The sequence below is a fragment of the Leopardus geoffroyi genome, chromosome B4 (genome assembly GCF_018350155.1).
Source record: "Leopardus geoffroyi isolate Oge1 chromosome B4, O.geoffroyi_Oge1_pat1.0, whole genome shotgun sequence".
Classification (NCBI taxonomy): Eukaryota; Metazoa; Chordata; class Mammalia; order Carnivora; family Felidae; genus Leopardus; species Leopardus geoffroyi.
In genome coordinates, this window is record NC_059341.1 from 9,201,822 (window position 1) to 9,215,878 (window position 14,057).

General features: G+C 36.2%; 1 long non-coding RNA gene across 1 annotated transcript in view; it reads left to right on the top strand.

The window, feature by feature from the left end:
* The window catches only part of LOC123590688, a 566,405-nt gene that overhangs the window by 297,260 nt on the left and 255,088 nt on the right, over positions 1 to 14,057 (top strand). The window contains exon 3 of the long non-coding RNA XR_006708927.1: positions 7,335 to 7,468. This is a non-coding gene — a long non-coding RNA (uncharacterized LOC123590688). The remainder of the gene's footprint in view (positions 1 to 7,334; positions 7,469 to 14,057) is intronic.

A 14,057-nucleotide genomic window follows, 5' to 3' on the forward strand; every position in this document is an offset into this window, starting at 1 on the left:
GGGAATTGCGAAATACCCAAGTCATTACGTCAACTTATGTGGGAATGAGATTAAAAACCCCATGCCCTTTCCACTAGAGTACTTTGTCCTGTTGATTTTCCTTAGGTCCAAGGACTGACTGACTGACTGACTAAATAAATAAATAAATCCCTTTTTCGAGTTATTTGCTTAGTAGTCAGACCTATGCTTGGACTAACAAACACAATATTTATGGTTTCTTGGAGTTAAGAAACCAGGTACTTGTCTTTTGTTTCCGGTCAAGCAGTTCATTTCTCTGGGAGAATTCTGGAGTCAAATTCCATCTAAAATATTATTAACTTACCAGTTGGTTCTGAAAAATAAATTCTTTTTTTTTTTTTAATTTTTTTTTTCAACGTTTATTTATTTTTGGGACAGAGAGAGACAGAGCATGAACGGGGGAGGGGCAGAGAGAGAGGGAGACACAGAATCGGAAACAGGCTCCAGGCTCTGAGCCATCAGCCCAGAGCCTGATGCGGGGCTCGAACTCACGGACCGCGAGATTGTGACCTGGCTGAAGCCGGACGCTTAACCTACTGCGCCACCCAGGCGCCCCTGAAAAATAAATTCTTAAGCAACTTGACTCAGAGCATGTTCTCTTGACAGATTGCCGCTCCCCGACCCAAGGTGGTTACATACTTAAATTCCTGGTGCCCATGAACTAAAATGCATGCTCCCACTTCTCTTCAGTCCAGGTCTTTATTGAGCCGTGTGTCACAAAAATGGATATTTTATTCCCCAACAACTTGAGCCAGTAAATGAAATTCTGGATTTTTTTTTCTTTTTTCTTACACAAACCCTTCCTTGCTCTTGTAGTTTTGTCAGTCTTCTGGCACTAGATTCTTTCAGGCTTTCTCTCTACTGTCATAGGAACTAAAGAAAGAGCTTCTCGTAGAGCTGAACTTCTCCACGTGTTGGAATGCTCCACAGTCATTCCCTCTTTCATTCTAACCCTAGATGTAAATACGCAAGTATTTTTCTTGTCATTTATCAAATACTAATCCAACTTGGGAATATCTGATAACATGTTTGCAGAGAAAATGATTAAAACTTAAATGATAGCTTGAATAGTACGAATAGATTGGAATGTACGATCATGTCACATTTAGCAAGCTGTATAAATGTGTATCTAGGTTGAATTTGGAAGTAAAAATGCTTCAACAATCCTTTCTTCAATTACAGAGTCTTCCTGTTTTGGTTTGGTTTGGTTTGATTTGTTTTTTTCAAGACGTAATAAAACCAATTAAGCATAGGTTCTGTTACAGTGTTTAAAAATGTGCTGGCCATTCACTGTCTTTTAAGCCATTAATCCTTCTCTCTTTTATGGGGGCTTGTAAGGTCATGGAGAGGGAGATATCTGAGGTATCAGATGCTGAAAACAGTCAGACAAAGTTTCTTCTTTTAATATACCTATAGACCATCCTGAACCTTCTGTAGTAGCCATGGGAGACATCAGCCTGAATTCTGAGACTAGATTTTTTATTCCAGCATCCAGGAAGCACCCATTCATTTAGGGAAGAATGATTACAGGTCACAAACATTTTTCCTCAACTGTGCCACAGAATAAGAAGTGTTAGTAGTCAACAGCAAAACGGCCTTACCAGAAATGTATGGAAATAGCATTCTAAACAAGGAAACCATAACTTTCACTTTATAGTCAGGAACAAGAAAAGGATGTTTATTTTCATCATTGTTACTATGTATTATACTTATTTACAAAAGTTAAAGATCATGAAAATGGGTTTTTAGGGGGAGAGGGGTGGGGAAGAGACATATATAAAGAAAGAGGGTCTTAAGCAGCCCTCATGCTCAGCACAGAGCCTGACATGGGGCTCAGTCCCATGATCCTGGGATTGTGACCTGGGCCAAAATCAAGAGTTGGATGTTCGACAAACTGAGCCACTCAAGAACCCTGAGAATGAGACTTTAAATGGCAATTTTACAGATATAACTGGCATTTCTATGATTGTATATGTATAGAAGATTTTCTAGTCTACAAACTACTTGCAAGGAGAATTTCATGGCTAGATACAAGATCAATATAAAATAACCAAATAGCTGTCAATATTTCAGTAAATCAATAAGAAATATAATCATAAAAAGCATATCATTCATAACAGTAACAAAGTTATAAAAATGAGTAAGGATACGCATATCAAAAAATGTGCACGACCTTTGTAAAAAACAGCACATAATGTGACTAGAGGGCATGAAACCGTATCTGAATATTTGGAAGGAGAGAATGCTCATGGATTGGTAGACTTGATATTTGAAATATTTTAATCTTTTCAAATTAACCCGAGAATACTGTACAATTCAATTAAAAATCTAAAAAGGAATTTTTCAAGTACTCGAAAAGCTAACTCAAAAATTTGTATGGGATACTAAAATGTGAAGACCAGCCAAGAAGATTTTGAAAAGAAAAACAAAAAACAGTAAGGGAATGCTTGCTCTATCAGATATGAAAATGTATCATAAAACTAGATGTACTAAATATGTATAATATCTATGCATAACTATACAAATACATCCCTGGACCAAAGCAGGTAGTCCACAATTAGATACAATATACGTGGAAATTTGAAATATGAAAATGATGGCATTACAAATTACTAAGAAGAAAGCCCTAGTAAGGCTGTTAACAGTAAGGCTGTTATGAAATATGAAAATGATGGCATTACAAATTACTAAGAAGAAAGCCCTAGTAAGGCTGTTAACAGTAAGTCTGTTAGAACAATTGGTCAATTGATGGGAGATAAAGTCTAATTTTATGAGGTTTGTTTTGTTTTTTTTTACAAAGACAAAAATAAATTCCAGTTCTAAATCGAAAAATAAGGAAACCAAAACAAGTAAGAAAAATAAAACCATGAAATTATTACGAAGAAAACATGGGATATCCACAACATGGATCCATAAGGAAAAGACTGATAACTTTTTCATTCTTAATCATCAGATACATTTGATGGTACCAAAATATAAACACCTTTTGTAACAAAATATGCCATCAATAAAGTGAAAATATAAGGGACGATCTGGGGAAAAATATTTACATCATATAAAACAGAGGTAAAATAGTGTGGGTATATAAATTTAATAAATTTATGTTGGTTAATATATATAAAAGGCATACAAACTAATAAATATGTAAATACACAATAGAGAATAAAGTATACATTTGAGGGCAAAGAACAGAAGACATAACAAATTACAAAAATGTAAAACCTTTTACAAAAATGTAAAAATGTAAAATACCAATGAAAGAATCTGAACAACTCTGTAAAACTTATGTTAATTATTCAAATGATGCCATGTTGAAATTAGTATAGGATGTTATTTACCATGTAAATAAACCTTTCCTGATCCTCACCATCTTTCTCTGAACTTTCTTAGTTCCTCACACTTCTTTTCCCATTGTATTTGTTGTAATGTTTGAGATTCAGAATCAAAATGGAGTAAACAGATTTATTTTTTTGTTGTTAAAGTCAGTAAATATAATAAAAATGAATTGAACTCTCCGTGCAGCATGTGCATGGGAGTGTGTTTCAGTGAATAAATTGTAGAAAGTAAAATACCAATGAAAGAATCTGAACAACTCTGTAAAACTTATGTTAATTATTCAAATGATGCCATGTTGAAATTAGTATAGGATGTTATTTACCATGTAACTTCCCACTTGAAGTCCACATGAAGGCACACCTTTCCTTGCACATAGGTGTAAAGATGTTTTTTCCCCTCTTCTGGAAATCCTGGTAGGCTGCTAATGTCTCTGCCTCTTGTTACATTTACAAATGTCAAAACAAAAGAAAGTAAGTAAATTTATAAGGTAAAACTTCAGTGTCAAGCACAACAATTTTAAAAATATAGATGTTCTCCCTTGGGCATTAGATTGTAAAATTGAGGATGAAAATGTCCTGCAAGTTTAAAATAAATGACAAGCAGAATCAGAACATTTTTTTTCCTCATATCATCTATACTTGAAAAGAAGTGAAATCTATTTCTGAATTTATGAAGAAAGGAAAGCAATGTAAATTTGATCATCAGTGGAGAAAAGTATTCGTGCATAATAACACATGCACTATATCTAATATAATTATTCATAGTATCGTATTGTCATTTAATAAGGAATGTTGGGGAGCAAGAATTTCCTGTCTCCTTCTAGGTCCTTCTCGCTGGACTAAGAATCAAATTGACATGAGACAGATGAAGAGGAGAAAGTCAAATTTAATAGCATACACACAGGGAATCCACACAGACATGGAAATTTGACAGGGAAAATGAGGTATATACGTCATTCTGAGCTAAGGAGAAGGGAGTAGAAGCCTGGGACTTCAAAGGGAAGAGATGCAAATCACAGCAAAATGAAAAAGAGTTAATGTTTTAGTGAACAAATGTTTACTGGGCCACTCAAGAAACCATGGGACAAAGAGAGGACTTTGATCAAAGTGGCCTTTTTGGGCTCCTCTCTATCCAGCCCACCTGGTTCCTATCATAATGTGGCTAATCTAAGGTGATAATTCTTCCTGGAGCAGGTCCTCTACCTAAATTCTTTTTAGGCAGTAGTTGGGGAGGAGCTTTTCCTGAATCTGTTGGGTTTTGATTGCTTTTTAAGTCAAAATGATCTTGATGCCAAAATGGTCAAAATGGTTGGGGCAGCCTGCCCTTAGTCCCTACAGGAATTTCATAACCAAGCAAAAGGACTGGTTACTCCCTACACCCTCATGCCCTTTTTATAAGAAACAGAACAAAAATCACATCTGCAACTACCAGGAAATAGCCACCAGTTGCTGAAGCATAACCACCTTGTCTAGCTGTAGAGGTTGGATTGCTGCACACAGATCGCATTTTGGGCCTGTCCTGTAATAGCTTAACACACTTGGGTTTGCTTAATCTGTCAGAGGTTTCGGTATACATTTTAGGTGCCTCAATTAATACATCACTAAGATAGAAACCTTTCAGTCCAGACAGATAGGAAATTAACGTGTTGCTAAATGAATTTACATCCATGGTTGAGAAAAAAAAAATCCACAACAGTGAGATGAAAGAGATATATTGATTCGTGTTGTTAAAGTGGATTTCAATGTACAAAATACTAACTCAACAAAAATCAATAATTCCTTTCACTTCACAGTGTGCCATTAAAAACATCATTCACTTTTTCAAGGATTAGATGTTTAATTCAAGACAGGTCCCTAATAGTCACTGCCTTAGTTAAGAGTATACAATACAAGTTGGCAGAAAAAAGAGAGGGAGATTCTGAGCAATGGTGATGTTCCTGCAACCTCAGATCCATTCATTAGGCTTATTCTGATAGTGGGGGGAATAAATTAAGACTACTAAAAGCTAATATTTTCTTTCATTCCCAAGTCCCAAGCTGTGTGAAAGGGTCAACCCTTAATACGAAATGAACTTGTCAATTTTAGTTTCAACTGTAAGGGACAGCTAATGTCCTTGAGGCAAAAGAGTTTTCTTTTATTACTCGACCACTGAAAGACTCAAGAATTTGATCGCCTCTACCTCCCTGAGAGTTTCACTCACTTTATGAAAAAACTCACCACCCAGCTGTTTCTGGTCTCATCTGTCAAAGAAATATACCCATTGCCTAACTCATGGAATACTGTAGAACAAGAGTAAATAAGGCAGTTTTTCTTAACAAAAGGCATTGTGCAAATACAGCTTGTTAATAGAGAAGTTCTTTAATGTCACTCATAATTATATGTGTGCATTATCAGAAATGGCTACTTTACTTTCACAATATATCTGAAATGTCACTTAGTACTAAATATGAAATATAATTGAGAGTGTATTCAAGCAAAAGAATATTCAAGCAAAAGAATAAATCGTCCATTCTTTAAAATTGTCACAATTTCACAAATTTGAAAACACATGGTCTGTTTTTTTCCCTGCCAACTCTGGTACCTTTCTTTAAAGAATTTAAAAGGACGATCTAATCACCCTTAAAATAAATGTGTTTTATTTTTATCTACTCTACAATTTAAAAATTCTTTCAATTTTTCTCCTGCAAGGAAAGTTTAATGAGGCATATTTGCTTGTTTCCATGGTATTTCAAAAGAGGATTACTAGCTGAAGGCAAGAAGATGTATACCAAAAAAAGAAAAGAAAAGAAAAGCAAGAAAGAAAGAAGAAACAACAGTGCTTGCAATAAGAGAAACTTTACTTTTTAAATATATTCCTCAGAGTAGTAGACATTTATAATCTGTAAAACAATGCTAATCATTTAAAGATGAGTTTTTCTTGGAAAAAAGAAAAAAGAATGTAACAAGAGTTTCATCATATAATACAATGTCGCTACAAAATCTGAAAATACCCCATGTTAGTAATGGACCAAAATCCAGTACCATATAAACTGCTGTGTATGTAGAGAAAACAAGAATAAAGTCCAGCTTGCATAGTCTTTGACTTGATAGCTAGTATGCTCAGCTTTCTTGTATAACAGACATTGTAAATACCATGGTCTGTTCACTTTGAACTCTGACATTTGCAAATCCAATCACACTTGCAGGAGATTGTCCTAGGAGCAATCAACCAACATAAACTGTATAAGTGAGGCTCTTTTATCTTCAGAGTCTGGTGATTTTCTTTATAATTTTGTTTTATAAGTATTTTGATGAGGTCTGAAATTTAAAATACAAACAACTAATCCAAACATTTGTATAACAACTCATGCAGGATATTACAATATCACATTTATAACTTGTGATTAATACTATCTATTGATATCTCCGATGTGTCTTTAACACATGTAAAATTGGGTAAGCGATCACGTAGAAGTAGGAGAACCACTATTGAACTCACTCACTTATGTCTGACATCATAGATCCTATTTTAGCGTCACTGAGAAAGGGATACGTTTTCTCATGAGCAATGTCGTTGAAGACCATTCAGCCTATTGACAAGGGATAAAAGACCAACAAAACGAAAGAGTATAAGCCATTAGAAAATGTCAATTTTATGAGGCAATGTATTGTAGTAGAAAGAACCCTAAATTGAACTTAAAAGGTGTCAGTTTCTAATCTTAAATCTGCCACTGAGTACAAGTACAAAGTCTTGAGTTTCAGTTGCCTCGTTTGTAAAATGGTGGTAGATTGGATGGATGGATTGGATGATGTCTAAAATACCTTTAAATTCGGGCTAATATAAATTGTGGGGGTGGGAGGCAAGGGGAAGGAGTCAGTAGGCTTAATCTCTCTGGTCATTGAGTAGCTGTGAGCTCAAAGCCTTGCAAAGGAAAAGGGCCCCAGAAGGAGGAGTGTTCCACAGAGTGGACTATTACACCTCAGTCTTTTCCTTGTGTGCAGTCAGAAGCCTGCAGAATCATAAACACAGGAGCTAAAGACTAACTGGCCAACCACTTGGACCTTCTTGTCTGAGAAGACCCTTGTGGCAGCTGCAACACAACTGAGGGCCTCCAAAGAAGCTCAATTTACTCAAGGTAAGTCTACCATTGGGGGTGCTACAGAAAGCCAGGCAAACCATAGTTAAAGTGGTAAAAACAAATTTCAATAAGAAACTATTACAATTGGGGAAAGGAGATGTCAATATAGAAATACGCTCAAGTGGGGATTTATGGTGAGGGGGTCTGTCAGTGGGGGTCAATGGGAAGTTGGAGGGATTCTTGCCAACCCGACCTAATGGGATTCTTGTGAAGGCAGGCCGTGGTAAAGACATCACCTGGGGCATATTCAATTACATGTCGAAGGTGATCAGATCAGATATCAGTGAGTCTCCCTAAAATGACTTACTAATATTCTTGTTACTGTGCAGGCCAAGCAAGGCTGCGGGGAGGGGCTTAAAGGTCAAGGCCTCGTGGAGAAGGGGGCTCCGCAGAGCCTGACTATAGGTTGGTCAGGGAAAGAGTCATTGTCAGGGACAAGCAGGGTACCCAGAAGGACACACAGAAGCACAAGAATCACTCAGGTGAGATGTCCTGTTGAGGACAGTTCCGCCTTCAGAATAGGAACTGAAATTGCTTTAAGAATAAAAGCAGAAAAAAAAAAAAGTTAAGCAAATATGTGGGTCTATTAAAAATTATACTCAGTATATTAATGCTTTTTTCCCTAGAAGAAGAAACAAATTGTTTGTGGGTTTTACAGCTCTATTGATCATCCACATTTAAACAAGTGTCCTCATTAAAAATTCAGATTCCAGAAACAGCAGAGAAGACCAGTGCCCATTTTAATATTTCATTTACCTTTTTAAAAAAGGGCTAAGATTTCCTTGGTTAGTTGAAATGTTCTGAGGAAAAAATAAAGAGAAACAGTTTCAACTAAAGTGTTAAATATTCTCTAATATCTAGAGCTAGCAACTTCTCGGCATGGGTTGAGCTGAATTTCAAAACCATTGTCATTCCTGAGACAACCTGTAGTTTTAAATGACTAGGCTGTCAGCCTTTTAGTTCTCTGCATTTGCCTTTTCTGCTATAGTGAATAGTAACAATTACATTGCAAACAGCATGTTATTTCCAACTGTTTTTTTGACAGAAATCTTTGTGTTACAAATATTGCAAACTTGAGTTCCTTTGCATGATTCATTTTTTATGTAAATCTTAAGGGCGGAGTTTTTCTTTAAGGCTTTAATAAAATCGGTCTTTAAAATAATATTGACCTACCTTTTCACATTAAAAAATACTTGATAAAATAGTCAAGCAGGGCTTCTATAGATTTGGAAACAATTTTCCACATACAGTTGTTAGGTTCATGTGGCAAGACTTTGGAAGGCAGCTGTGTTCCCCACTATACCCCCAACGCACACTTACAACAAGACTTTGGAATGGGTAGAATTCACTGATGGGAGGAGGTAATGCCAGTTGGGAAAAGAAACCAGGGAAATTATATATTCCTTTTTTCAAAGACTCGTTGCAGTGTTTCCATTCTTAAAAGGGATAGATTGATTTGTCTTAGATGTAACCAACTGAAAATATCATTTCGGAAAGAAGACAGAATTTAAGAAAGAAGAACGAATTTTTGTGTTATAAAGTGCAGCAAGCTTGGGAATAGCAGTGAGATGAGCCAGACCCTTGAAGATGTTTATCTGTCAAGCTGATTTAAACTTTTAGCAACTACTAAGCCTTTCAAGATCTAAGGAAAATCCAGTAGGATCAAAGCCTATGTTCTGATTTTTAAAAATATTCTTAAATATCTAAAACAGACTTTTCTTAACACAGAGGCATTGTTTAGAAATTGTCATATCTAGCATTTGTAATATACATGTAATAGTTTATTTACAGCAAGTTGTAACATATATATATATGAATATGTATATATGAATATATAAATGGAGAGATCAGATTGGATATGCTGCAAGATCTTTTCATTTTTAATATTTTGTAGTTTTAGGAAATGTTTAATTATGCACAAGGCATTGGTCTTTGCAAAGGAGGTAAGTGCATGATGAATACAAATATTTCAGCCACTAAGAGGAACTTAGTGTTCCCCTCAGATTGCCTAAGCTTTAGACAGATAAGGGACAATTACTAAACACAGATAGCTTGCTCATGTCGACCAACTTCCTCCATGACATTGTCCAGTGAACCCTTTCCACTTTTCCCAGTGCTTAAAAACCTGCCTGTCTTTGTCTTAGCAGAGTTGCATTCAATCTCAATCCCTTAGCACACTACTCTTGAGTAAGGTCTTCCTTGCCTGTTTAATTCTGTCCAGTACAGTTTTTCTTTGATGCCCACAAGGAATACACAATGCAGGGGAGTAAAAATCATATATACAGATAATTTAATACAAAACCAGACCCTTATGAATTAGTATAGGAAAAGTCACCAGACTTTCAAAAAAGAGAGATTTTGCTACAAACACTTACAATGAACATATAACCTATATTATTAACCTAAATTTTAATGCATCACAGTTAATTTATTTTTATTTCATTATATTTACCTACATTGTTTCCAAAATGATTTGAAGTGACTGTCATGCCTTGTAATGATATTAGTGAATGTACATTGAATTCTGAATGGTTAATAATTACCTAAAGTTAGGAAGATTTATGTCAACAGTTTCTGTCCTCGGTGCTTATTGTAAACTTTTTTTTTACCTTTAATTCTAATATCAAAATTTGGTCAATGTTTTAAAAATATCAACCCCCAGATGGTCCTAATTTGTCCTTTTCATTGTACCCTATGTATAATTGGTGGCTAGATCTTACTGTTTCTTAGGTAATCCTTTCCTTTACTCAACTATTGCCACTCCTGAAAGCCGCAGCTATCTGCTGTATGTAGTGTACTGTCAACATTACCATAATATACTATCCAACCGCATGTATTAATATCTAATAAAGACATAATGATAAGGATTTCAGGAAACACTTACCCAGGTAGATAAAGGATTGCAGATAACTTTGTTTCGGAAACCTACCCCAAATCCATTTATTGAAACAATGGAGGACTTTGAGAAACCCTCAGGCCAATAGATTTTTCAGCTAAGATAACCAAAGACTCCTTTAAAACCCTCAACTGGCTTTGTTAATCAGTTCCACACTATTAGGTCATTAACTATACTCAAACCTTGTCAGCAGCTTCCCAGACCACTAATAGACCTCCCCCCTTTTCTAGATGCCTGCCCCCAACCAGAACTTCATTAATATGCTGCCTATTTCTTCTCCCCTCTAAAAAGTAACTAAGAATCTTATGGAGGAAATGGTCCCTTATGCAACAGTCAGTAATAAACTTAGCTGTATCAGCAGTTTATGTTGATGGTCTTTTGGGGGAATCTGCAGTTAGTACCACTAAAAGACCAGGCCTTCATCAGTGCTTTCCTAACTGAATTCCTGTTGTAGCCCCTGAGATAATCTTCTGACTTCCAGCTTTTCAACTCCCTGGGATGTTATTTACTTTCCAGCTAGACACCTTGCACAAGAAATTGGGAGGACGTCAGTGACTTGAAACCTGTCCCAAGTCCCCTTTTTAGATGTATTGTCTATCCCTTCTCAATATTCCAACTCACTTTTAACCAGCAGGGTCTATTCTGTTTTCTCTCTGTCCTCCTAATTTTCTGAGTTTTCTATACTATTTCCTCCCAACCCTCATTTGTATAAATACTACTCAAATTTCAAACTTAGCTGAATTCACTTTTCATCTAACAAATCATCCCTTCTGTTTTATGCTTACATTTTCTATGATTTGGATTTCTCTACCCTTTTTGAAAGTCATGTACAAATCATTCTTGTCACATAGTTGGCCCTTAATTTTCTCAATGTGTGTTGCACATTTTACTTCTAACTGCTCGGAATGATTGGTTTCTTGTGTTGTCAGGCAGAATGGGAAGTCCAGTAGGCCCTAATTCCCCCCACCCAGCCTGTGCCAGAAACATGGTTAGAGGATCTTAGTCTCCTGGCAAGAAAAGAATTCAAGAATGGACTAGACAGTAGTTGAGCAGTGCAAGTAAAGAGTTTATGAAAGAGAGAACATTCCTCAAGATCTGAGACAGGGAGTGCTCCAGGGGGAGCTGTGCCCAGCATTTGGGTCTCTATCTATTATTGGCAGTTGTTAACTAAGTGGCGGAATATTTATTATTTGGGGAGGGGATTTCTTTGGAGCAGAGTTTCATGCTTTTTCTACCTTATATGGTCAGGGTCTCCAAGCTTCTTTGTCTCAGGCCTATCTGGTTTGCCCTGGCTGATAAGGGGTTTAACTACCCCCCCCACCCCCTCTTTGTTGGTCCCCAGGCATCCTGGTAAATCCTAACTGCCTATTCTAACACTTGGAGGCATGAATTAGATTCTTTATTGCTTTTAAATTTTCCGTGACAAACTAACAAAGTACTTGGAAATGCCAAATGCATAGGTATATACCCAATCAATTTCCTGATCCGTTCCCACTTACACATTCAGTATCTTCCAGTTCTTTCCATCTTAGTCTAACTCTTGGTACCGACTATACAAAACATAGCTCATGATTGACCTCTAGTTCCAGCGATGTAGTCTTACCTACTCTGTTGACAAGTTAACATTATCAAATCCGTGAATGATGCGGAAGTAGGTACCTTGTCTTATTGTGCTTCATTTTATTGTTCCTCACAGATATTGTGTATTTTACAAATTGAAGGTCTGTGGTAACCCTGCATTGCACAAGGCAGTCGGCACCATTTTTCCAACAGCATTTGCTCACTTCATGTATCTGTGTCACATTTTGGAAATTTACACAGTATTTCAGACTTAAAAAAAAAATCATTATTATATTTTTTATGCTAGTCAGTGATCTTTCATGTTACTACTGTAATTTCTGGGTGAGGGGGCACCATGAACTATGCCCATATAAGACAGTGACCTTAATAATAATGTGTGCTCTGACAGTTAACTTCCCCCTCCCCCTTACTGTCCTCAGGCCTCCCTATCCCCTGAGACACAACACTATCAAAATTAGGCCAATTAATAATCCTACAATGGCTTCTAAGTGTTCAAGTAAAAGGAAGACTTACAGGTCTCTCACTTTAAATCAAAATCTAGAGGGACGTCTGGGTAGCTCAGTTGGTTAAGTGTCCGACTTTGGCTCAGGTCATGATCTCCCAGTTCGTGGGTTCGAGCCCCACATTGGACTCTGTGCTGACAGCTCAGAGCCTGGAGCCTGCTTCAGATTCTGTCTCCCTCTCTCTCTGCCCCTCCCCTCCCCACCCCTGCTCTCTCTCTCTCTCTCTCTCTCTCTCTCTCTTTCTCTCTCTCTTTCCCCCGCCCCTTTCTCCCTCTCTCCCTCGATATCTTTCTCAAAATTAAACATTAAGAAAAAAAAAAGGCTAGAAATAACTAAGCTTAGTGAGGTAGGCATGTTGAAAGCCAAGACAGGCCAAAAGCTTGGCATTTGTACCAATTAGCCAAGTTTGAATCCAAAAGAAAAGTTCTTTAAGGAATTAAAGGTGCTGCTCCAGTGAATACACAAGTGATAAAAAAGCAGAACAGTTCTTATTAATATGGAGAAAGTCTGAGTGGTCTGGATAGAAGATCAAACCAGTCATAACGTTCCTTTAAGCCAAAGCCTCATCCAGAACAAGGCCCCGACTCTCTTCAATTCTATGAAGGCTGAGAGAAGTGAGGAAGCTGCAGAAGAAAAGTTTGAGGCTAGCAGAGGTTGGTTCATCAGCTTTATGGAAAGAGGCCATCTCCATAACATAAAAATGTAAGGTGAAGCAGCAAATAATGGAGCTATAAATTCAACTCCTTTAAGAAACACAGGACTATTGTGGATGTCTGTTTCTTCTTGATTGAGCTTTTGTACTTTAAGATTTTCAAGGCATTTTTCCATTTCATTTATGTTGTCAAAATTATTACCATGGAGTTGTTCATAATATTTTAGAATTATCTTTTTTGTTTTATAACATTTAATGATGTCACTACCCTCACTCCTAATACAGATTGTTGCCTATTTCTTCCGTGTTTCCCAAATAAAGGTTGATTATTTTTATGAGATTTCATCAAAGAACCAGCTTATGATTTCATTAAATTTTTGTCTGTTTTTCTGTTTTCTTTTTAATTGACATCTACCCTGATATGTACAATTTCCTTCTCCTTATTTGGGATATAATTGGTTCTAAAACTTGTCTTCAGGTAGAAGCTGAGGATATTGCTTTGAATCTTTTTTGTTTTTAATTATATCTGTTTTGTTTTTATCTCTGTTCATTTCAAAATATTTTCTAATTTCCATTTTTATTTTTTTAACTTCTAAGTTATTTAGAAACATGTTATTTAGCTTCCAAACATTTCATATTTGTTTTTTTCTCTGTTATTTATTTCTAATTTAAATTCATTGTGGACAGATGACATATTTTATGTGATTTGAGTACTTTTATGTTTACTGAGACTGGTCTTATGGACCAGACTCTTTTGTTTTTAGTAAATATTCCATATGCACTTTAAAAAGTACATATTCTTGTGTTTGTAGATTCTGTTGTTTTGGGATGGAATAGTCTGAAAATATCACTATGTCAACTTGCTGAGTATAGTTCAAGCCGTTTATAGTCTTACTTATGTCTTGTATATTTATTCTATCAGTAATTGAGAGTCAGTTATTAAAATTCCTCCGT